Consider the following 23984-nt stretch of genomic DNA (forward strand, 5'->3'; position numbering starts at 1 on the left):
AGTGAGGTTAGATTCTGAACTCGTTGTATTACAGCTTAATAGAGTGTATGCCATTAGAAATCCAGTGTTATTAAGGTTATTTTTGAGAGTGCGTCTCTTGGAACGTGAATTTGATTACATTGAATATCAGCATATTCCAAGGTCTTTAAATACATTAGCAGATGCAATTGCTTCTCGAATGTTAAATAGACATTTGCAATAATCATACATGTAAATTTAAAAACATTTCATCACACATGTTTAACAAGATAAGCCGGTAATAATGATATATATAGATAGGAGTGTGTCAAAAAATACATCGTCTTCGATCATAGGTTGAAAAACACCTTATGATCGGCAAAAATGATAAGTGCAAAAAACCAAAATGTCGCATGTGTCTACAAAACGACCATCCAATCACTAGTGATGCTCTCTATACGACACCACTGCACGAGCTACTCTACACAAGAACCTTCTAAAAGGTCCTGGGACTGCGACTACATAGCGCTGAAGCCTGATAGGAATATCATCTATAGTAGTCTCTGGTATATCTGCTGTAAGACGCTCTAGGTCTTGTTCCAACTCGGCTAAAGTCTCTGTGGCCTCGTCCTGTGGGGCCGGCACCGCTGCAACTGGTAGTCTCCTCTCGAAAGGCCGGAGATTGGCTGGACGACGTGGGCCTACATCTGCATTTTGAAAATTGTTACCTGTCAGTTTTGAGACGATACAAAAACAAACAAAAAAATAAATAGTTTAAAAACTTGTGAAAATGAATTACCTGTGTCATCCCATTGTTCTCCCAGTGGAAGAATCATGTCCGCATCTCCACGAAAATCAACTCCGGCATAAGGAAAATCCTGTATCGAAAAGACCTGGTCCTCTAACCAGTGAAAGTACTTCGGAGTAAATCGAACAACCTCCGTGCCCTCATCAGGATGACGAGCCATAACCGCAACCCATCGCATCAATTTAGGCTCTCGGGGAAGCCCAGCCTCAACAGTGAGCTGCTGTGGGATCAGCATCGGAACCCTCTCTAAGCCAAAACTGACAACTAAAGGCCCATAACCAAAAGTCTTCAGCTGCCCGTTTTTGGCTCGAGTCAGTTGGCCTTTTAAATTGGCCAACACAGCATCACACCAGTTGAAAATGGTGCCTCGATAGCAATCAATCACCATCCGCATTTGGGACCGGGTGGCAATGTGCAAAGCGGCAGCCCCGCAAAGTCTGGTAACTGTAAAGGCAATCACTATAAGTTCAGGTCCAGATATAGTTTTAATCTCTATCCCCTTCTCCTGGTTCTGAGTGTTACACCACTCTAGTCGGAGACTAGCGATGGACTGGCCACCTGGCCTAGTCCCAAACAGAGTCAAGTGTTTGCCTCTCTTGGGCAAACCAGTGAGAAAGTAAATATCTGAGGGCTTTATCTCGAGCTGGTGCCCTCCAATGTAAAAACACTGATCCTGAACATTCCACCTTTCTACCAGCCACTCTAGAAATCTCACCTGGGCCCTCATGCCAGGTATGGCCCATTATTTGTAAAGGCCGCATGCCTTCAAAGCATCAACATCTTCGTGCTCTCTCTCGCGCCAATCAAGCATGGTGGGCAATCTACACACCAAGAAACATCTGTTAGATTCAATCAAATAAAAAACAATTGGTCCATTTTGGAGAATTTGGGGTTTGTAAACCCTTTGCGCGGAGTACGCACCCCGCCTTTAGGAACAGAGCGTGGGTATGCGGGTTCCCTTAAGGCAAGGTGCGTACGCCCGGCATTTTCCAAACTGAGAAAATGTCGGGGTACATGGGTCCCCAGTGGAGCACCTGCGTACCCCGAAAGGCGGATCTTGAAACCCCAAAGCCTCCAAAAAATGAAACTAGGGCCTAAAAACAAATTCTAAACGGATGAAAATACAGAGGAGGATGTTGTAGAATACCTGAAAGAGACGGCGTTCGGTTTCGACGGTCGGATTCTCCGCAATGTCCACGGGAAATTTCTTGCCAAAAGCCCTTTTTCTCTCCTCAACAGTAAAACAGTAAAAATGAATTGGTAAAAGCCCTTTTTATAGGTTTTTTGGGTAAATAAATGGTAAATTTGTTTATTTTTCACCATGAAAAGGTATTTTTCAAAGTATTTTTATCTATCTTAAACAGGTATGAGTAATGTGTTGGTTTTTGTGCAGGATAAAGGATTTTCAGGGAAAACTGTCATTTTTCGCAAACAAAAATACCAGAGTCATCTTTAAGCCCTTTTCTGACTCCTAAAACATGAAAAGATTTCCGAGCGTTTCTTTTACACTCGTTAAAACAGAATTAAAAGACTGTCCTCTTATAGCCCTTTTCTGACCGTAAAAACATGAAAAGATTGTCAGATTTTTGTCGTTTCAAATTCGATATTGGAAATAAAACAACGTGTCCTTGATCGCTTTTTACTTTTCAAGTCAAAAGACACTAATCATGAAAGTACTCCTTGGTCGTAAAGATCAAGCGGTTCTCTCAAGTATTATTTTATACTTTTTCGAGCTTGGGAGACACAAATTTACGAAAAAGTTCAACCCTGGAGTCTTCTTAAGTTTTTTCAGACTCTCTAAAATTGAAAAACGTCGAGTTTCTCCTATACTGGACTCATTAAAATTTCACAGTAAAGGACCTGTTCGATTACAAACAGGAACGGACCACTCCTTCTTAGGGTTCGAATCTAAACTAAGTTGGACTCATCCGAAGGATGAGCTTATAATCAAGCAAATGTTATCCTCCTCAAGCTTGAAAAAAATAAAGAGGTACTTGCTAGAAATGGCGGGGGAAAAGAGAGAAAAGTGAGCCTATTTTTTATCCTTTGTCTCAGAGGAACCTTATCACCACTCTTGAACACGACACTTTTCATTCACCTGGGTTGGGAAATCCTTTGCCTCACAGTTGATCAAACCACATTGAAAGTCTTCAGCCGGGTATTAACTTTGGGTCAATTGTCACCAAGCCATCTGTTGTGTCGTTATGTGTTCAAGAGGTCAATGCAAATAAACCATTCATCTGCAAAATACCTGTCATCCATCTTGACCATCCCTGAGTCAGTCCTTACAGCTACATTTCTTCAACTTGATTTATGATTTCGTGTTGTGGGCTTGCCTACGACGGATTGCTTTCTATCGACATCAGCACATTATCTAGAAAGATGATCTAGAAATCGTCAATACCTTGAAGTCTGCATGCATCAATGGCAGGTTTCTCGCCTTTGACGACAGTTTACATCATTGACTTTCGATCGAAGGATTCCGTGACATGTTCGACATCAACACATTCATTCACATCTCACGGATTGTACTGGGTACTTTGAGAACCATTGACATCACTGGTGGTCTCTCTCACACTTGTTAACAGTTTACATCATTGACTGGTAATCAAGTGGTTTCTACCATGTTCGACATCAACTCATTTATTCACATGGATAGAATCGTACTATTTCGGGAAGTAGAAATGAAGACCCTGGATCTAGTTTCCACCATCCAGGCTGTCAGGAGTTTTGTATTCATTATGTAGTAGACTAATCTTAAACAGATGGCTGCGTCCATACTGTGTCTACAAGAGTCTATGATTATGATGTACTGCGAAATCATTCCTATATCAGAGCAGTAGTTAGTTTGTTAGTTAAAGTTTTGATCTGAGTATGGGAATGCCTACCTCAGTGATGATATGATCTCATATATGTATTTTGTGTTGAATATTTGCAGGTTCCGACTGGGCTCTCCACGAGATAATCCTTGAAATGATAAAGTACTTCACCCTTCCTAGATGATATGAAACCCTAATCTGTTACACTAAAATTTGTCACCATGACTATTTGCAGTTAGTATGGCTCCATCAACTATCATACTATCCTCCTTGGCAAGTCTTATACCTCTGCTACTCATGTCAAACTCCAAGAAAGAGAGAAAGTCTTTAAAAATCTATATAACTCTGGGTACGCAGTTTCTCTTACCCTTACCTGCGTGTACGCACCTCAAGTTCACAATACCTGCGTACTTGTACGCTCTGTCTGTAAAGGAGTGGGTGCGTACTCCTGTAAAGGTCAAAAGGCGCAAGTTTTACTCCAAAAAAGTTACTTGTGGTCGATTCTAGAGCATTCTAGAAGATGGTTTGACGTGTATTGAGCGCCTCCAGATGGTTCATGCATCCCAAAGAAAGAGGAACTTATCCCATCAAGAGGGGAGCTATCCCATTGAAAGAGGGGCTTATCCCATTGATGGTGGACCTGATTAACTTCCTCCAAAGCATTATAAATACAGGCATTGGGCCAGAGGGAGGAGAGGTTGAAAGCTGAACATTCCTAAGGGTAGATGCTGTTGAAATTAGGACTCCCTTATAGAGCTTGAGAGGAGAGATTCCCATCCTTTCTTAGCTTCATTTGGAAGTGGGTGAGCTGATCAAAGTAAAGGAGAACTCTTGCTGGACCCTGGGAGGGACCTGCACAACACCAAGGCACTGGTTGTAATGGTTTCTTTTGTTTCCAATTAATGCAATTAAGTACATTTTTCTCAACAAGTTGTTATATATAATTTGTTTCATATACTCCTTGGTCTTTATGATGAATATGTTTTATTATATGAGTTATTCAGGTGCTATGTAATCGTTTGCTTGTTAGTGAATGCAGGTTTCAAAGAGAAGGAGGAGCTCATCTGGATCAGAGAGGCTGGACTGCTACAAACAGCGTTGGACTAAAGGTATGCTTTAAGCACCTGGTTGCTTGTATTTTAAATGCATATTTAGGGAAAGATAGTGCTTGATTGTCTTGTTTGTCACTAGAAAGCCTTAGCTTCTAGGGAGGTCGGTTTTGTCCGCAAAATTGACTCTTTCCGCATGACACCCATGGTGACTAATCTGAAGAAGCTGAGAGGGTCTAATTCAGATTTGGTGGATCTTACTATGTATAAATATTAGGCAAAGTGGAATGACCAATAATCTAAGTGGATTCCATGTGATCAAGATTGTTAGATTAGATAATCAGAGATGAGATGTATCTAATAGTGTGTGTCTTCTATGACTGGACCATTCTAGGCAACAAATATGTTTCAACGACTAGGAAGTAACAACTAGGACTGCCACAACAAGATTTATTTCAGTATCAAAGGGAGAACCCAGTCAAGGTGACAAGAAAGTAGTTGCGGCGATGGATCTAGTGAAGGAAGTCAGCTAGTCTATGGTTGAGCTGAGGCATGCAATACAACATGTGTTGAGGTATCAACATAGTACAATTGGATGTGGATTAAGATATGTCTGAAATGACAATGTACAACTGCAGTGATACACAGATTCTAATTGGGCAAAGAAGTGTCGAAGACGGGAAGATCGCATTGGTATGTTTCTTTAGTTTGGGTTTTTCAATGATATCCTGAATGAATAGTAAGCATAAATATGTCGCTCTCAACACTGTAGAGACTGAGCATATTGTAGCTAGTTTGGCAAGTTGTGAAGCAGTGTAGCTTCGGAAGCTGCTCACAATATTATTTGATTAAGTGTTGGAGATGATTGTGATGGCAAGTTGAAGCACATTGAGACCAAGTGCCACCACATCTGAGACATGGTATAAAAGGGAGAAGTGAGACTCCAATACATTTCTACAGAGGAGTAGGTTGTTGACATTCTCATAAAGCCTTTGTCCCAGTTGAAGCTTGTCTACTTTAGGGACAAGCTTGGAGTGGTTGAGAATGCTTCCCTTGGTTAGAGGGAGCGTTGATATTATAGCATCAAGGGTAGATATTGTAGCATCAAGGGTATTGACTAGGTGCCATGTAATGTGGCTAGGGAGATTGGCCCAGAGAGCATCAAGGCTTGTAGTGCTTCCTTGGTCAGACGGTTTTGACCATATTGCGAAGTGTTACTTGGCTAGTGGGTAGAGTGAGTGCCCTAAAGCATTGCGAAAGTGTTTTACCATTCAAAACAAAGTTTCCAATCAAATGAGAACTGTACCGTGTTCTCACTTTTTTGAGGTAGAAAAAAATCATCTGATTTTGAAAAATGTTGATTCAAAATACACCTTTTTTTGGAGCATATTTTTGACATTTTAATTTTTCTTATGTATTGATATTTTTAAAATGTTAGTGATTTTCATGTTGATTTCAAAAAGTGTTGATGTGACATCAATCCCCTGTAACAATTTAACAATTTTTGAAGTAGTTGTCTTCTTCTTCTTCCCTGATATATTTTTTTAAGTATCTTTCAAGTTTGTGTTTTTTTGTTTTTATTTTCATTTTTTTGCATAGTTAAAAAAAAGGTCAATATTTTAAAGTTAAAATTTTCTATATATTTATGTATCATTAATTAATATTTCAATATACATCAAATAATTGTCACTAAAAAAACAATAATTTTAAACATTTGGCAAAATTTACACAATTTGAGACTTTTTGGCAAAAAATGACATGTCAAATAAATTATTTTTGTGGGAAAATTTTAACAAAAATGTTTTAAAAATAACACTTCTTTATGAATTTTATGTCAAAAATTAATAGTATTCACAATTTTTTTCAAAAAATAATGATTCAAATAAAAATTAAAGTGAAAATTAAGTAATACAAATATTAAATATATAACAACAATAGTTGAATACTTATTCTTCTCATAAAAGCTCAAAGTCAAAACATTACAAGTATAACTAATGAACAGTTCTCAAAATTGAGCTTCATTTGCAAGCATAAATTAAATTTAATCAATAATAGAGTTTCATTAATGTCTTCTTTCATAGTATTTTGTGCTTCACTTTAGTCATTTTCCTCTTTTGATGGATCTTTGATGTCTACAAATTTCTCAAAGTATCCCTTTCCAATCATTCCATCTAACGATGGCTAATTTACCATTTCCTCATGTCATTTACCAATTATTATTTTTTTGAAATTGTTTTATTTCAAAATTTTAAAAAAGAAATTTAATTGTTTTTTTAATAAATAACGACTCTTCTAGATTAATCACAACAATGTTTTTAGGGTCAATGTTTCGAACCCTTAACTAAGGTTCATTATCAGGACATAGATTGAGAACCTGATATAATAATAAATAAATAATGTGGAGATACTTTAGAATTCAACATAAAAATCAAAGAATACTATTAGAAATTTGATATCAAAAAACAATTAAAATAATAAATTATTAAAAAGTTAGAAAATCCACTTTAATAAGTCCAAAAAATATAAAGAATTTTTAATTAAATGGAAGAAAAAATAAATATAAAGAATTTTTTAAATGGATGAAAAAATCTCATTTTCCTATTTGTTTATTTAATACTTTCTATTATTATCTCAATTTTGTTCCTTTTGGATATTTTCAATACTATATATATAGTAATGGCTTTTCACTGTTTTGACTAAATTATACATTTGAATGACATTTTGATATTATAAGCTCTAATGTTTTTGTTATATATAATATTTCTCTATTCCTATTTTAATTAACTAAGAAGTTGTTGTTATTGTTATTGTTATTATTGTTGTTGTTGTTGTTGTTGTTGTTATTATTATTATTATTATTATTATTATTATTATTATTGAATCTTTTTAATTTCTTTTAATTTTTAAACTTTTTCTTTTATCTTTTTCATTATATTCTTTTGAATTCCATTTTATTCTGCATTTTTAGTGGATTTTACCTTATGTTTTTCCCATTCATTATTTATTTACATTAATTTTTTTCTATTTTATTTCCATTTAATTAAACATTCTTTATATTTTTGTACTTATTAAAGTGGAATTTCTAACGTTTTAATAATTTATTATTTTAATGGTTTTTTTATATTAATTTTTTAACATTCCTCTTTTGATTTTTACATTGAGTTGTGAAGCATCTCCACATTATTTATTTCTTGTTAGATTAGGTACTCAATCCATGTCCTAATGATGAACCTCAGTTAAGGGTTCAAAACGTTGACCCTAAAAGCATTTTTGTCATTAATTGAGAAGAGTCATTATTTAACATTTTTTAATTAACATTTACCATTATTTAACATTAGCCTAGGGTTTCACCATTGGTCAGGGATATTGACCTAGTTCCAAGTGATGTCTTAGATAGTTTGTGAGCCAGGACTAGTCTTGTGTTTACTTTGGTCAAGGATTAGTTGACGATATCACCAAAGGGTATTTGGCTAATGGGTGACTAGATCCTTTACAAAGGATATTTGTCTAGTGGGTAACTTGATCCTTTGCATGATGCTGATGCAGGATGCTTTCCACATGGTTATAGGATAGAAAACGAAGTGGATGTATACATTAACGTAGTGGGCTCATTCATTCTTTTCTTGGTGTGGTGAAGTAAAATTATAAGTGCAGACACAAACAAATTCCTCTAGCCTGATAATGGGTCTAGCCACAATAGGTACATTCTATGGAAGATTTCCTTAGGTTAGAACCAATTAAGAGGGCCTACCTCTTAGTCCATTTATCCTATTTGATGATGTCCTTGCTCTCTCGCTCCAGCTATCTCTCGCTTCCTTCCTAAAGCACCTGAAACAAGCAAACAACAACAAACAACAAACATGTTAATAGACAAATTGTAATTCAACCTACTTAACAAGTCAAGAAAAATTAAGCCATGAATATGTAAGATGACAAAACATGTAGGAAATCAATCGATAGTTACATATATATTGATATCAAAGAGAGATTACAACCATTTGTCTTGACGTTGTAGTCCTCCTCTGACAAGACCAGGTTCCCACACACTTCTGCTAGCATTCCATGATGGCCTTAATCCACAGTAGTTTTAAGGCTCTTCCCTTTAGGCTTCACTCCAAACCAAATCACACTTCTCCGTCACACAACTAGACAGCTACAATTATGAATAGCTTGTTGTTTACTCCAAACAAAAATAGCACTATCACACTAACCTTAACACTGGCTTGTGGTTGGGAAGAAGGGAGGTTTATATAGGATGAATGGATGAGAGATGGATCCTCTTCTCATGGGAGAAGGTATTATGCCATGAGTTAGTTCCATCATTATAGGATAAAAGAGCCCAAATTGAAATCCTCGAACCCATCCGGCCAAACCATTTACCAGACTTTCGTTACGAAGCTTCTAGAGCTGGAAGCTTTGACTCCTAATTTAAAAAAATTTCCATAACAGAACCGATGTGACTAGAACATAGCTCAGTCGCTCTGGTCGACGCTAGGGATAGTGCTAATCTCTACACATCAGCACGGGGGAGACAAAGGCCATTAGCGTTGGTCTTGTAAACAACGCAAAACAGAAGTTTTAGGGGAAATGGTGCAAAAGGGAATTGATCTGCTCATGAAGAGGGACACAATAGGAGTTTCTTCATGAAGGGAAAGCATGCGGGGTTCACTGTAGAGGTCCTCCAGGATCAAGGAACGGGGAGTACAGGGACAGTGACAAAATGTTGTGTAACAGATGCCCCTTAAAGCATGAAGGCCGAACTAGAGTGAGGGACGAAATGCTTTATGAAAGTGCAGGGAACCATAGTTTGCCATTAGAAAACCTACAAGCAAGTACATATACATATACATAAATGAGAACTTTGTCAAATGATACATGAATCGTGGCATGGATGCATCCATCCAGAGAATGATCATTTAAATGGATCCAGGTATGGGTGCAACCATCTGTCAAGGAGGACCATAATGAAACCAAGGTATGGTCGCAACCATCCATCTGAAAGAGACATGCATATCAACATAATCATGTCACATCACTTCGCAACCTGGACTTTTGTGATCTGAGACCAGGGTCTTGTGCTCCAACACGACCCAATCAAAATACAAATTCTAAATGTGAATAGGTGTGTTGACGTTGAACACGCTAGAAAGTTTCTTGATTACCAGTCAATGATGTAAACTGTTAACAAGCACGAGAGAAACCACCAATAATGACAATGGTCCTCAAGGTACTATCAGCAAAATTCATGCAATGTGAATAGAGGAATTGAAGTCGAACACGCGTGAAATCACTCAATCAAAAGCCAATGATGTGAACTTATTGTCGAGTGTGAAGAACTTGCTATTAGAGCATGCAAGCTCTAAGGTACTTGAAGGGAGTCTCTCAGTCAACTTCCCGAATAATGAGCTGAAGTCGACAAAAAATGACTATGTCGAAGGAGGGCCATAATGTTTCCCACATCATCGACACGAGACGAAAGCATGCAAAATGATTTTGGATAATACAGAGAATCAGAGGTAAGTGTAACTGTAGAAGGACAACTCTTGAACATATTAGCGACACAACTAGAAGTTTGGCAGCTTTTGGATCCATGGGATCACTGGTCATAATGACATGGAAGAGATCAAATGGAAGGCAAAAATGAATGGCCCAATCTAGGAAAGTCAACGATACAGAGGAGGATATCCCAACCCGACACGAAGTAGAAAGTGTCATGTTCAAGAGTAAGTGTCCAACACAACTGATAGATTTCCAAATTTTCCCCCACCATTCCTGGAAGGTGCCCCAATTATTTTTCCATCACAAGCTTGAAGGGGATAACATATGCTTGCATTGTAAGTTCATCCTTCAGACGAATCCGGCCTAGTAAGTTTAACGATCCCTAGGAAGGAGAAGCTCATGTTCATCATAGTGATGAATCTGATGTCGTTTAATAGTTTAACAAGTCTGAAAAAGGTGTAACTCGGTATCTTTTTCATGTTTAGAGAATTTGAAAAAGACACGGAAAAGAAAAATCCACATGGTCCCTTTTCGTACATTTGTGTCTCTTGAGCAAGGTAGAAAACAATACTTGAGAGAACCGCTTGACCATTTCAGTCAAGGAGTACATTTTTTGTAAATAGTGCTTCCAACCTAAAAAAAAGGGGTGAACTTATACTAGGCACATGACCTTTCACATTCGTTAACAAATTCGAAATGACAAAGGCTCGACCATCTTTTCTCTTTTAAAGGGTCGGAAAAGAGCTTGAAAGATGACCCCCCATTTTATTCTCTTTTACGAGTCAAAAGGGAAAAGATACTTGGCAATCTTTTCAACATTTATGAGTTACAAAAAAGGCTTAAAGATGACTCTCCTAGAGGAACAAGTGGTATAAATGGTAGCAACTGGTTCCGGCAATGGTGGAACTTCTCAAAACATGTAATGGTCAAGAGGATAGCTAATAAAACCACTCATTTTTATGGTTCCTCAGGAAAGGAGAAAACAACCAAGTGAAAGCATATGATTGGCCAAAGAGATGGTGGCGATGGAATAAAACAACCAAGGCTCATATAGTAGAAATTAGCCGATAAAAATGACAATCACGAGATGTAAATCGGGCATGGTTTTATTTTTAAACAATCTTGAACCATGGAGAACTCTGCTTGGATTCGGCTTCATGTTTACACAAACTTGAAATGAAAAACTATGCTTGAGTTTGGTTTCATTTTTACACAAGCTTGAAACAAAGACAAAATATGCTTGAGTTAAGTTTGCATGCCCCCGGCATAATGACTCAATCGAGGTACATCCCCCCCAAGCTTCATTTTAGTCAACTAGGTGAACGGAATGAAGGTTTACTTTCGAGATCTTGGAAAGACTCGACTGGGACTTTACGAGATCTTAATCAAAGACTCGATTTGGAAAAGGGAGTTGCAAAGAACTATCCTCGGAAATTTGTTTCATTTTTTAACAAGGTTGATAGAGGAACAAACTATCCTCGGTCTCCTCGATTCATTTTTTAACGAGCTTGACACAAGACAAGTAACTATGTTCACACTCCTTGATTAATTTTTTAACGAGGTTATCACAAGACTAGGAACTATCCTCATTACTCCTATTTCATTTTTTAACGAGGTTTGTAGAAATTTTGAATAATATAACACTTATTCATAGAGATTATCCTGATTATACACTATTTGCGGAATGCATGCATAATGCATAACCTCCTCTACGTTGATCATCAATTTTGCGGAATTAGAAAACAATCGCATGTGCACATTGAAACATCAATCACACATATCAACACAGTATGTAATGGGGAAAGCATACAGCTGAAAACTCCCAACTATCTGTATATTATAATGATAGAGAACATGTAACAATACATAGTACAATACTCCTCACAAGTACTCAGTACTATCTGCACATGCTACACACAAACTAGCTCAGATCTGAACAAGTCACGGGTTCAAATCTCCTCCACTGTTTGCCTGCCTCTACTGCGCAATCCAAGTTGAGAATAGATCTGATCCAAGTTCAAATTCCCTTGGCTTGTACTACGCAATCCTCATTGGCAATCTCAATCAATGATTGTGCAGATCTCATGCACAACTATAGTCACAACTGATAGTAGTCTCACCCTTTCACCCACCTCTAACACTTGTCTCCACTGAACTGTCCATGCACTGAGTTAATTGATGTATTCTTTAGTTGATTTATGAGTTAATAATTAGTGAATTAATTAATAATTAATTCACATCACTCATCACTAGTGTATTTGGCAGTTAGACTAAATACAACTAGTTCAACTAAGTCAAACTGAACACAACTCCATCAACTCCTCAATCAACTCCACCAAACCTAATCACTTGAGTTCTAACTGAATTCCATCATTCAATAGCTCAACTAACCCATAGGAAAAGCGTATTTCCTTCTGGCCACATCCGTAGCTCGAACTGAAGTGCTGCAAGAGGATAAGATAATGTTTATAGTCCAAATATTATTAAGAGCTAATAATATTCGACTGTTCTATTTTTAGACTGGCAGTCTAAAAGTATACTCCGCCCATATGTCTAAAAATAGAGGTCCATCTGTTTTTACCAACATGAACAATCATCCATAAATAGCATCCTGCAACTCATAGACCATGATCCATATGTCTAAAAATAGACTTTACGCCAAAAATAGCCTACGGGCCCACTTAGTGAAGGCAACTTCTTTTCACTAAGCTCTATTATCTTGTTGCATTTTCAACACTCCCTCTCAACAAGATATGGATTATCTACAACCCCTATCCTGCCTCTGTAGTATTCAAATTTGCTCCTGGTGAGCACCTTCGTCAAGATATCAACATCCTGATCCTCCGTGGGAATGTACGAAAGTAACATGATTCTCTGCTGCACACAATCTCTGATATGATGGTACTTGATGTCGATGTGCTTGGATCTATCATGAAATACTGGATTAGATGAGAGTTTAATGCAACTCTAGTTATCACAATAAATCACAGTAGGCTCCAAGTGTGACCCGAACAACCCGACCAGGATCTTCCTCATCCATATAGCCTCGCATGTAGCCAAACTTGTTGCCATAGACTCGGCCTTTGCTGAACTGAGTGCCACGGATCTCTGCTTCCTGTTGTACCAAGAAACTGTTGTCGACCCGATACTGAATATCCCTCTAGACGTTCTCTTTCTGTTCGTTGGGCTCCCTGCCCAATCTGCATCCGTGAAGCCACATAGCTTCACCTCATCCTCCTGTCTGTACCACAATCCATATCCTGATGTGCCTCTGAGATAACGCAATACATTCTTGCAACCATGCATGTTGAACTTCTCCAGTATCTCTCGGGCATACTTACCCTAAGAAACAAATTGTCCATCACTGCGCTACCAAATTTCCAATCCCAGGAAATAATGAAGGAGGCCCAATTCCTTCATCTCAAACTCTCTAGCAAGATCCTCCTTGCATGAAAGTATCAACAGCTCATCTCCCGTCAAAATCAAATCATCTACATAACGTACAATGATCAGCAACTTACCCTCCACCACAATCTGGTATAGGTTAGGATCCGCCTCACTCTTGGAGAATCCAAGTCTGGTGAAATAACTGTCTATTCGTGTGTACCAAGCACGAGGTGCTTGTTTCAACCCATACAGCGCTCTCTTGAGCCTGCACACATGCGACTCACTGCTGAAGATCTCGAAACCTTCGGGCTGATCTATGTACACCTCCTCCTCAATGACTCTGTTGAGGAATGCAGTCTTCACATCCATCTGATGGATGTGCCACCCCATCTATGCTGAGAGAGCAAGAATCGTCCGTATGGAAGAATACCTTGCAACAGGTGCAAAGGTCTCCTCATAGTCAATCCCATCTATCTATGAGAAGCCTCAGGCAACAAATCTTGCCTTGTACTTCTCCACACTCCCATCAGCTGCTTGCTTCACTTTGTAGATCCATCTCGAACCCACCACTGATTTCCCCTCTGGTCTTGGGACAATCTCCCATGCACTGTTTCTGACAATCGAATCATACTCTTCCACCATGGCATCTACCCATGCGGGATCCTCCACAGATTCCTCGAAAGAGGATGGCTTAGTCACAACACATTTTCTCACAAGAGCCATGTATCCAGTGTACCGATTAGGTGACTGTCTCTATCTGCGCTATGTTGTAGGTGGTCCTACAACCTTCTCTGCATCTTGAGCCAGTCGCTCAGCTTCTGTAGTGCGCTTTCACCCTCTGATGGTTGGCACTGCATGAGTGGTATCTTTCACTCCATGAACTTCATCTTGTGGCTGATCCACATCCTGAAGCTCATCCTTAGGAACTAATAGCTCCTCATCTGCATGCAAGTGTGGCTCCCTCTCAAGCGAACACTTCATGGCTTTCTCCTCCTGAAATTTGATATCCCGTCGCACAACAGTCTTGCGACTGTCTGGAAAATACACACGATAGTTTTGGGGCATACCAGTGTACCCCAAAAATATCCCAACCTCTGCGGCCGGCTCCAGCTTCTTCCTGGCATCCTTTGTCACATGCATGTAAACAGGAGAACCAAAAATCCTCAAATGGGAAATATTAGGCCTCTTACCAGAATAAGCCTCCTTGGGTGTACTCATGCCAAGTATCTTGTGAGGACAACGGTTCTGCACATATACTATAGTATTGCATGCCTTCGCCCACAAGTGAAGGGTAGGCCCTGATCATGCAACATCGCCTGTGCAACACCCACGATCGTTCTGTTCTTCTGCTCAGCAACCCCGTTCTGTTGTGGGTTATGGGGAGCTATGAGCTCTTTTCGAATCCCTTATGCACTGCAGAAGTCCTTGAACTCACCAGAGATGAATTCACCACCATTGTCGCTCCTAAGAGCCTTCACCTTCTTCCCCAATTCCTTCTCGACCAATGCTTTGAACTCACAGAACTTTGAGTATGTCTCGTTCTTCTTCTGCATGAAGAAGATCCAGCACTTTCGAGAGAAATCATCAACAAAGATCACATAGTACTTGTGCTTTGTTGTCGAAGCTAATGAGAAAGGTCCACACACGTCTGTGTGAATTCTCTCAAGGATCGTCATGGCATGACTATCCTTCTCGTGAAAGGTGGCTTTCACAAATTTTCCCAAAGTACATCCCTTGCACTGATCTTATTTTGCAAGAGTGCCTTTAGGAAGCCTAGTAGAAATCTGCAGTAGTATCTTCAAGGTTCCATGGTGAAGGTGGCCCAATCTTTGATGCCACAGCTCGCCATCATCCCGGCTCACCAATCCTTTTGCCTTGCATGCCATTGTTGCACAACCATCTACATGCAATTGATAAAGGTTCTTGACTCGAACCCCTATCTTCCGGGTTTCTCCAGTTGTCTTACTGCGCAGGAAAGCCTTTCCCTCACTGAAGACAACATCATTTCCCTTGTCTTCTAATATCGCCATAGAGATAAGATTCTTCTTCAATCCTGGAACATGCATCACTTCCTTTAATACGAAGGGTTTACCAAACTCCCTCTCAAAGGAAATGGTACCGATACCGATCGCACTGTATCTACCATCATCGCCCATCTCGATGTGCACTCCAATATCTTTCTCATCCAGATTAGAAAACAAATCTCGATCTCCTGTCATGTGAAAAGATGCACCCCTGTCCAAGAACCATACCGATCCCATCGCACTTGATACCAAGCATGCGATCAGCGAAAAATCCAGCTCAAACTGTGAGGCTAAGCCCTCTCCCACTGCAGATCTAGTAGCTTGCTTATTTTTCTTATTCTGCGGACAATTTGTGGCATAATGTTCGTGTTGGTGGCAGTGAAAGCACTTCACCTTGGACATGTCCTGCTTCTTGCCTTTCGCACCGGAATGAGAAGCTTTCTTGTTCTTCCCCTTCTTTGCTTTGGCAGCCAAAGCGCAATTTTCTTCATCAGGTGTCTTTGATGAAGATTCGTCCCTGGTATTCCGCCTGATCTCCTCTTGCACAAGATCAGACCAAAGTCTCTCCCATCTTGGCAATTTCTCCCGACCATTGACAGAGTCCTGATAGGAATGCCAACTCTTCGGAAGACCAAGGAGAGCCAAGCTGACCAAGTCCTCATCATCGATAGTCACCCCCACACTTCCCAGCTCATCCCAGCATTGGGTGAACTTCGTGAGATACTTGGGCATACTGTCTTCTTTCTCACACTTAATGTTTCTGAGTTTATCCTTGAGCGCCAACTTCCTCTGGTCGCTCTTGCTTTGGAATAAATATGTCAATGCTTTCCACATCAAGTATGGAGAAGCCTTTCCATGCAGGCTAGATACAATGTAATCCTTCACGCCCTCCAACAAAATCCTTCGACACTTTGTTGTCTTCTTTTGCCAAGCCTCAACTTGAGCAGCATCAGTAGTCTTTGGGACCTCAGCATCTATGAACTCCTTCAACCCATTGTCATCTAACACCGCCTCCATCCTATCTTTCCATACAATATTCGAGCTGCCTTCAGGGGCATACTCCAATTGCAATCCGTTGAAAGACATTTCAACTTCGACACCAAGAAAACACTGCTGCAAATTCGAATTCCATTAGCTCAAAACTCAACTGCTTCTGATCTAAAATTCGTGAGAACAAAGTATTTATCGTACAGAGATTAACTGTATGGGAATTTACCGGATATCTCACCTTACAAAAGAAGGATGAATCCAGAGGCTACCTGGCTCGATTACAGACTCTGCCTGAAGAAATAAAATGTAATCACTTTCTGAATAATAGATCTGATGATCAACTTCACTCTGATACCATGTAGAAATTTTGAATAATATAACACTTATTCACAGAGATTATCCTGATTATACACTATTTTCAGAATGCATGCATAATACATAACCTCCTCTACGTTGATCATCAATTTTGCGGAATTAGAAAACAATCGCATGCGCACATTGAAACATCAATCACACATATCAACACAGTATGTAATGGGGAAAGCATACAGCTGAAAAGCCCCAACTATCTGTATATTATAATGATGGAGAACATGTAACAATACATAGTACAATACTCCTCACAAGTACTCAGTATTATCTCCACATGCTACACACAAACTAGCTCAGATCTGAACAAGTCACGGGTTCAAATCTCCTCCACCGTTTGCCTGCCTCTACTGCACAATCCAAGTTGAGAATAGATCTGATCCAAGTTCGAATTCCCTTGGCTTGTACTACGCAATCCTCATTGGCAATCTCAATCAATGATTGTGCAAATCTCATGCATAGCTATAGTCACAACTAATAGTAGTCTCACCCTTTCACCCACCTCTAACACTTGTCTCCACTGAACTGTCCATGCACTGAGTTAACTGATGTATTCTTTAGTTGATTTATGAGTTAATAATTAGTGAATTAATTAATAATTAATTCACATCACTCATCACTAGTGTATTTGGCAGTTAGACTAAATACGACTAGTTCAACTAAGTCAAACTAAACACAACTCCATCAACTCCTCAATCAACTCCACCAAACTCAATCATTTGAGTTCTAACTGAAGTCCATCATGCAATAGCTCAACTAACCCATAGGAAAAGCGTATTTCCTTCTGGCAGTTGCATGTGCCACATCCGTAGCTTGAACTGAAGTGCTGCAAGAGGATAAGATAATGTTTATAGTCCAAATATTAATAAGAGCTAATAATATTCGACTGTTCTATTTTTAGACTGGCAATATAAAAATAGACTCCGCCCATATGTCCAAAAATAGAGGTCCATCTACTTTTACCAACATGACCAATCATCCATAAATAGCATGCTGCAACTCATAGACCATGATCCATATGTCTAAAAATAGACTTTGCGACAAAAATAGCCTATAGGCCCACTTAGTGAAGGCGAATTCTTTTCACTAAGCTCCATCATATTGTTGCATTTTCAACAAGGTTGACATAGGAAAAGAACTATCCTCGGATTCCTTGATTCATATTTTAACAAGCTTGACACAAGACAAGGAACTATGCTCATGACCCTGTGTTTCATTTTTTAGAGCTTGACATGAGACAAGGAACTATGCTCCATTAATCTGATCATGGACCATATGAGAACATGGCTCCCAAGGGGTCTTCATTAGATGGAAGAACCACGCTCTGGGAGGAATACATGTTGATTGGTACCATAGACATATCGGGTTCCAATGCCCCCAGGACATAATGTACTATACCATCTATGTGATGATCAACAGACGCGGAGACGAAATGGGTAGCCACATAATTGACCTGTGGCGGGGAAGGTACTACTTGTGAACAAGAGCCGATAGGGGATGATGGTTGCAAAGGAGGCACCTAGTGACCAATGAACAACAATTGATCGATGGTTACTATTCTCCCTTCGTGCGGAAAACAAACCACACGGAAAAGTGAAGAAACAAGAGCTCCCATGGCATAAACATAGTCGCATCCAAGGAGAAGATTGAAATATAAGAGTCCTTGGACTACCATCACGTCTATATAAACGATCTTTCCTCCCAAAGTAATAGGGAACTTTGGAAGGATCCCTAAGGGCTGACTCGTTCCTCCATTGAAAGCTGGCAGATTCTGGGTGCCAGGCACAAGCTGTGGGGAACCCAAAGCTTGCAAAGTAGTAGAAGACATGATACTAACAGACACACCTTCATCTAATATAGTTCCAAGTACTACCATATTATAGGCTTGTACTGTGATCTAGAAAGGCACATAAGATGGGAGGTGGAATGCAGTCAATGGACCCCAATCGAAACAGACGATAGAACTACTTCATGGGGTTATCATATGATTGTCCCCATGTTGTATAGGAATAGGAGAAGGACTCTCCTAAACAACTGGGATGGGAGGGTCACACTTCGATTCATGAGAATCTGAGGAGATGAGAAGAACATGAGCAGTATGATCACTACGCTCTTCAGGAACAGAGTGAACAAATAAAGGCGGAGCCAAGTTGACACTCTTTTCGACCAATGGTTGGTCAGGAACAGACACAAGAGAGTCTCTCTCAGGAACAATAGGATGTGCAAGAGATGAATCTAAGTCAATCTCTTTACCAACTGGGATAAGGTCAAAAGAAAGCCTCTAATAACTAATAGGAAGTTTGGGTCGAGGAGTTGTAAGGTTTTCCAAAACTTTGGAAGCTTTATCCATAAGAGGACAAAGGTGAAGAAGATGTTTTCCTTCACATAACCTACAGGGGAATTTAATATTTCCCTTCTTCTTACCATCACTAGCTAAAGGCGTAGCATCGACATGATCTCCAGAGGTCAACGGGGATGGTCAGTTCAGGTCTTGATACCATACCTCTAAGACTTTGGGGATGCCAGGACAGTCTCGAAGGAGATGCTCACCCTTACATAGCTTGCAAGGGAATCTAACCTTCTGTGAAGGATCAAAAGGTTTGTCAATAGGAAGTGCATTTAGAGAAATAGTTGCACGGTCTTCTTCTTCTTAGCCTCCCAGTTACTAGATTTCAAAATTTCACCAGGTGAAGTAGAAGAGGAAGAGGAAGAAACATGGGAAGAAGGGGAGAGTTTGACCTTAGAATTGACGTGATGTGATTCAAATGAAGGAGATGGCTGGACAGGAGTTGGGACACTCGGGATCACCGAGGTTGAAAATAACTAGACATGTAAACCAATGGTTAACCCAGGGAGGGACAATGTTGCCATATAAGGAGCACCAACATTTCCAAAAGAAGGAAAAGGACCAGGATTCCCATCCGAGGGGAACCCTTGACTGGTAGAATCTGGGAATGTTTCCATTGGAATCGACCCTAAAGAATCACTAAGGAAGATAACTTTAACTAGGAATATTTCGTGGGTAGTTAATTTTAAGACACTAAAAAAAAACTTTGCCTTTTCATATTTTAAGAGTCGATAAAAGGACGAAAGGTGATTGTAGTTGCTTTCGAAATTAATGAAATCGAAAGGACAAGCTCTCGGTGATCTTTTAAATTTAAAGAGTCAAAAAGACCAAAACGACTACTTAGGATAATCTAGGCAAAAGGGATTGCCAGGTAACCGTGAACTGTAGAATACCTCCCAGTGAACCAAAAAGTACGAGGAGGAAATCTCCTCGAATGTTGTGTTCGGTGTATCATGTTTACAAGGTAGAAGACTCGGCTTCCAACAGATAAAGGATTGCAAACCTGGTGGGGTCTCCCTTTATATACACAATAGTACGGGGATCACAAGTCTGTACTAGCCCTGTCTAATGCTGAAGCGAATGACAGCTGCTAGGTTTAAAGACGTCGGAACACGTCTCTAGCCTAGACCCCTAAATGTGAGCCTTAAGTTTCAATGCTTCCTTAGGTTGATTCGATAAATTTTAATGGTTGATCCTGAATTAGGTTTCAATTACAAGGCCCTACCGTTGTCATTTGAAAACTCCTATATGCAGCTATATGAGAAAAGAGATCTTTGTCTTCGATGAAATTTATCACTAATTGAGAGATAGAGAACACAAAATTAATGCAACAATCGAAGAATGAAATCTTTCACTAATAAATCTCCTAAATGCACTTAATCTTCCTATAACAACATAAGAAGTTTCATTTCATTTCCAATGCTTATGATGATGCAATTCTAGCTTCTCAATAATGCTACTAATGCAATATTTTCACTTAAGTAAACTAGAATGATGTTCTTCTTTTCATAAAATGCAAAATGAATCTTTCACATAAAGCACTTTAAATGAAAATTTTCACAATTCCGAACAAACGAGCATCAATCAAACCCAAAGCATGATAGACGAAACTAAAAACAACTTCCTCCCTAAATCGAACCAACCAAACACATAAATGCTTCAATCAACAAACCAAGCAATGTAATCTATGCTTGGAAAGAGAAAAGAGACACTTGAAATAAGAGAACAAACGAGACTCTTTCACTCATTCTATTGAAAATGAAGCAAACAAAGAATCCTAGTCACTTCTGGGAAGAATAAGAGAGCCTGAGGGTCAAGACACACTCGCACTAGAATGGGAGAAATTTTGATTTTTTCTCAACTCAGAGATCAGAGCAACTTTTGGGCCAAAAGTAGCATTGACCGGCATGGCCGACACGACTGACCAGTATTACAACTAGCGTTGATGGCCTAACCAACGCGACTACCTAACTGACAACTAGCACTGATCGAGGGATTCAAAGAATAAATAAAAAACAACTTCACATAGGGCCAAATTTAACACATCAGAGGGTGAGCTAAACTAAGAACACACACAAAGCAAGCTAAATGAAGCTTTCTAGTCAGGGAGAACATGGTCTAAAAGGCTTACGGGGTCGAAATCAGGAGAGCAAAACACACTGGCCAAGATTGGGGACACACCCTAATCTTCACTTACAGGCATCGACGCGACTACCTAACTAACAACAAGCGCCAGAGGCTGGTCGGCGTGATTGTTTCTCAGCAACTCACACTGATCGACGTGACTATTAGCAGATTAAGCATGCTAATCGAGGGAGCCAAGAAAATAAAAACATTTTGAAATAGGGACCAGATCTACTACTATGAATTTTAGACTCAGGCCAGTAAGCAGGAGAAAAGAAACAGAACCAAAGGGAAAAAGTGGAACTAGAAAAGTTCTCACGAAATCATGAAATCCAAGACAAACAAAAGGATTGGGATCCCTAGCAGAGTTGCCAATTTGTGGTGAATTAAAATTATAAGTGTGGACACAAAAAAATTCCTCTAGCCTGATAATGGGTCTAGCCACAACAGATACATTCCATGGAAGATTTCCTTAGGTTAGAACCAATTAAGAGAGCCTACCTCTTAGTCCGTTTACCCTGTTTGACGATTTCCTTGCTTGCTCGCTCCAGCTATCTCTCGTTTCCTTCTTCAAGCACCTAAAAAAAGCAAACAACAACAACAAATAATCGTGATAATAGGAAAATTGTAATTCAACCTACTTAACAAGTCAAGAAACATTAAGCCATTAATATGTAATATGACAAAACATGTAGGAAATCAATCGATAGTTGCATATATATTGATATCAAAGAGAGATTACAACCATTTTTCTTGACGTTGCAGTCCTCCTTTGACAAGACCAAGTTCCCACACACTTCTGCTAGCATTCCATGATGGCTTCAATCCACAATAGTTTTAAGGATCTTCCCTTTAGGCTTCATTCCAAACCAAATCACACTTCTCCCTCACATAACTAGACAGCTACAATTATGAATAGCTTGTTGTTTACTTCAAACCAAAATAGCACTAGCACACCAACCTTAACACTGGCTTGTGCTTGGGAAGAAGGGAGGTTTATATAGGATGAATATTGGATCCCTATAATACTAGTGATTACCCCATTACTATTATATTTATACCCCTTATTTATATTGTTGTGCCCCTATTACCCCCATATTGTTATTTCTGTGCCCCATAGAATCCCTCTATTGTTATTTTTGTGGCTTTATATTATTATTTTTGGTCGGCTAGATTATATTGTGACTCCTTAGACTCCTATATATAGAAAGGAGGTTTTGTCATTTGAATCATCAAAGAATTGTTCATTCATGTAATGTAAAGGAGTTTTCCCCCTCGAAGAAGCTAATTCTAAGGCGTTGATCTATCTTTTCTATCTTTTCTTGAGCTGGTTTCATAACATTTGGTATCAGAGCTTTGGATTCTAGGGTTTCGCTACTCCAAACAGGTCATCGTGGAATTTTCACTATAACATTTTTCTGTGACGTTTCAGAAGTCACAAAAAAAACCCATTTGAGAAGAAATCGCGCTGAACCTTGGGTCCGAATTTCAGAGCTTTTCACGAGATATTTTCGGATATATGATTTGAGGAAGTTGGTCTTTTTGCAGACTCCTGAATTACATTCAAAACAGGTGACCTGGGTAAAATTATCATAAATTTCTCTTTGGGAATCAGATTGAAATTTCGTAAGAAGGTACAGAAAGAGGACGGACTGTAGTTTCTTGTATATCTTTTTCAGAACCAAATATCAAAAATTGTACACGTGGCACTTCATACAACTTCGCTCTTTTGGAAAGGTCTATAATCAGGTCATCTTGGGAGATTGTGCATAACTCTTTCTTGGAGAATCCAATTTGGATCAGACTGGTGGCATTGGAAAGAGGACACAGAGAGCTACTACAGGTCACAAATTTAGAACTAGATGATTGGAAAGTACAGAGATACATCAGAGGCAATATCGAGCTCCTACAAAGTGAAAAAAGGTGTGTAACTTTTTTAAAATTTTTTCTTAAGCTTGGTTTGAAAAGTTATTTTGAAGGAATTCAAAGGGCATAGTAGAGCATTATTATCGATAACTGATGCCCCGAGGAAAGAAAATGCAAACACCTAGTAAGGAACCTGAAAGCTCTAGCATGACTCATGAAGAAGAGGAAGAAATGCTACATGATATATCAAAATTACAAGAACAAGTGCAACAAATGTCACGCTCACAAAAGTTAACAGATGCTAAGATAAATGGCGTGGAAGCTAAGATAAATGGCATGGAAGCTAAGATGGACAATTTGAAGATAGATTTGAACACAAATTTGAAGACAGGCATGGCATATTTGAAGACAGATTTGACAAATTTTTTACAAGAAATACTTACTAATGGTGAAAAGGTAGTAAAGGAAACTCATGATGAGAACAAAAGAAATGTTAATCATGATTTCATAGATGCTAATGTTGGATCGAAGAATCACCATATTCCAAAAATCGATATGAGGAAGTTTGATGGCAAGGATCCCGCCACATGGATATTACAGATGGAGCAATTCTTCGATCTCAATAACGTGCAAAACGCACAAAAGGTACGTATGGAAACTGTATATTTGGAACCAAATCAGTTTGTATGGTATCAATGTCTTTGTTCTCGTAAACAATTTATCACTTGGGCAATTTTTACGGAA

The sequence above is a fragment of the Pinus tabuliformis genome, chromosome 5_2 (genome assembly GCF_031772625.1).
Source record: "Pinus tabuliformis cultivar Carrire ecotype Pingquan chromosome 5_2, CPIR1, whole genome shotgun sequence".
NCBI classification, from domain to species: Eukaryota; Viridiplantae; Streptophyta; class Pinopsida; order Pinales; family Pinaceae; genus Pinus; species Pinus tabuliformis.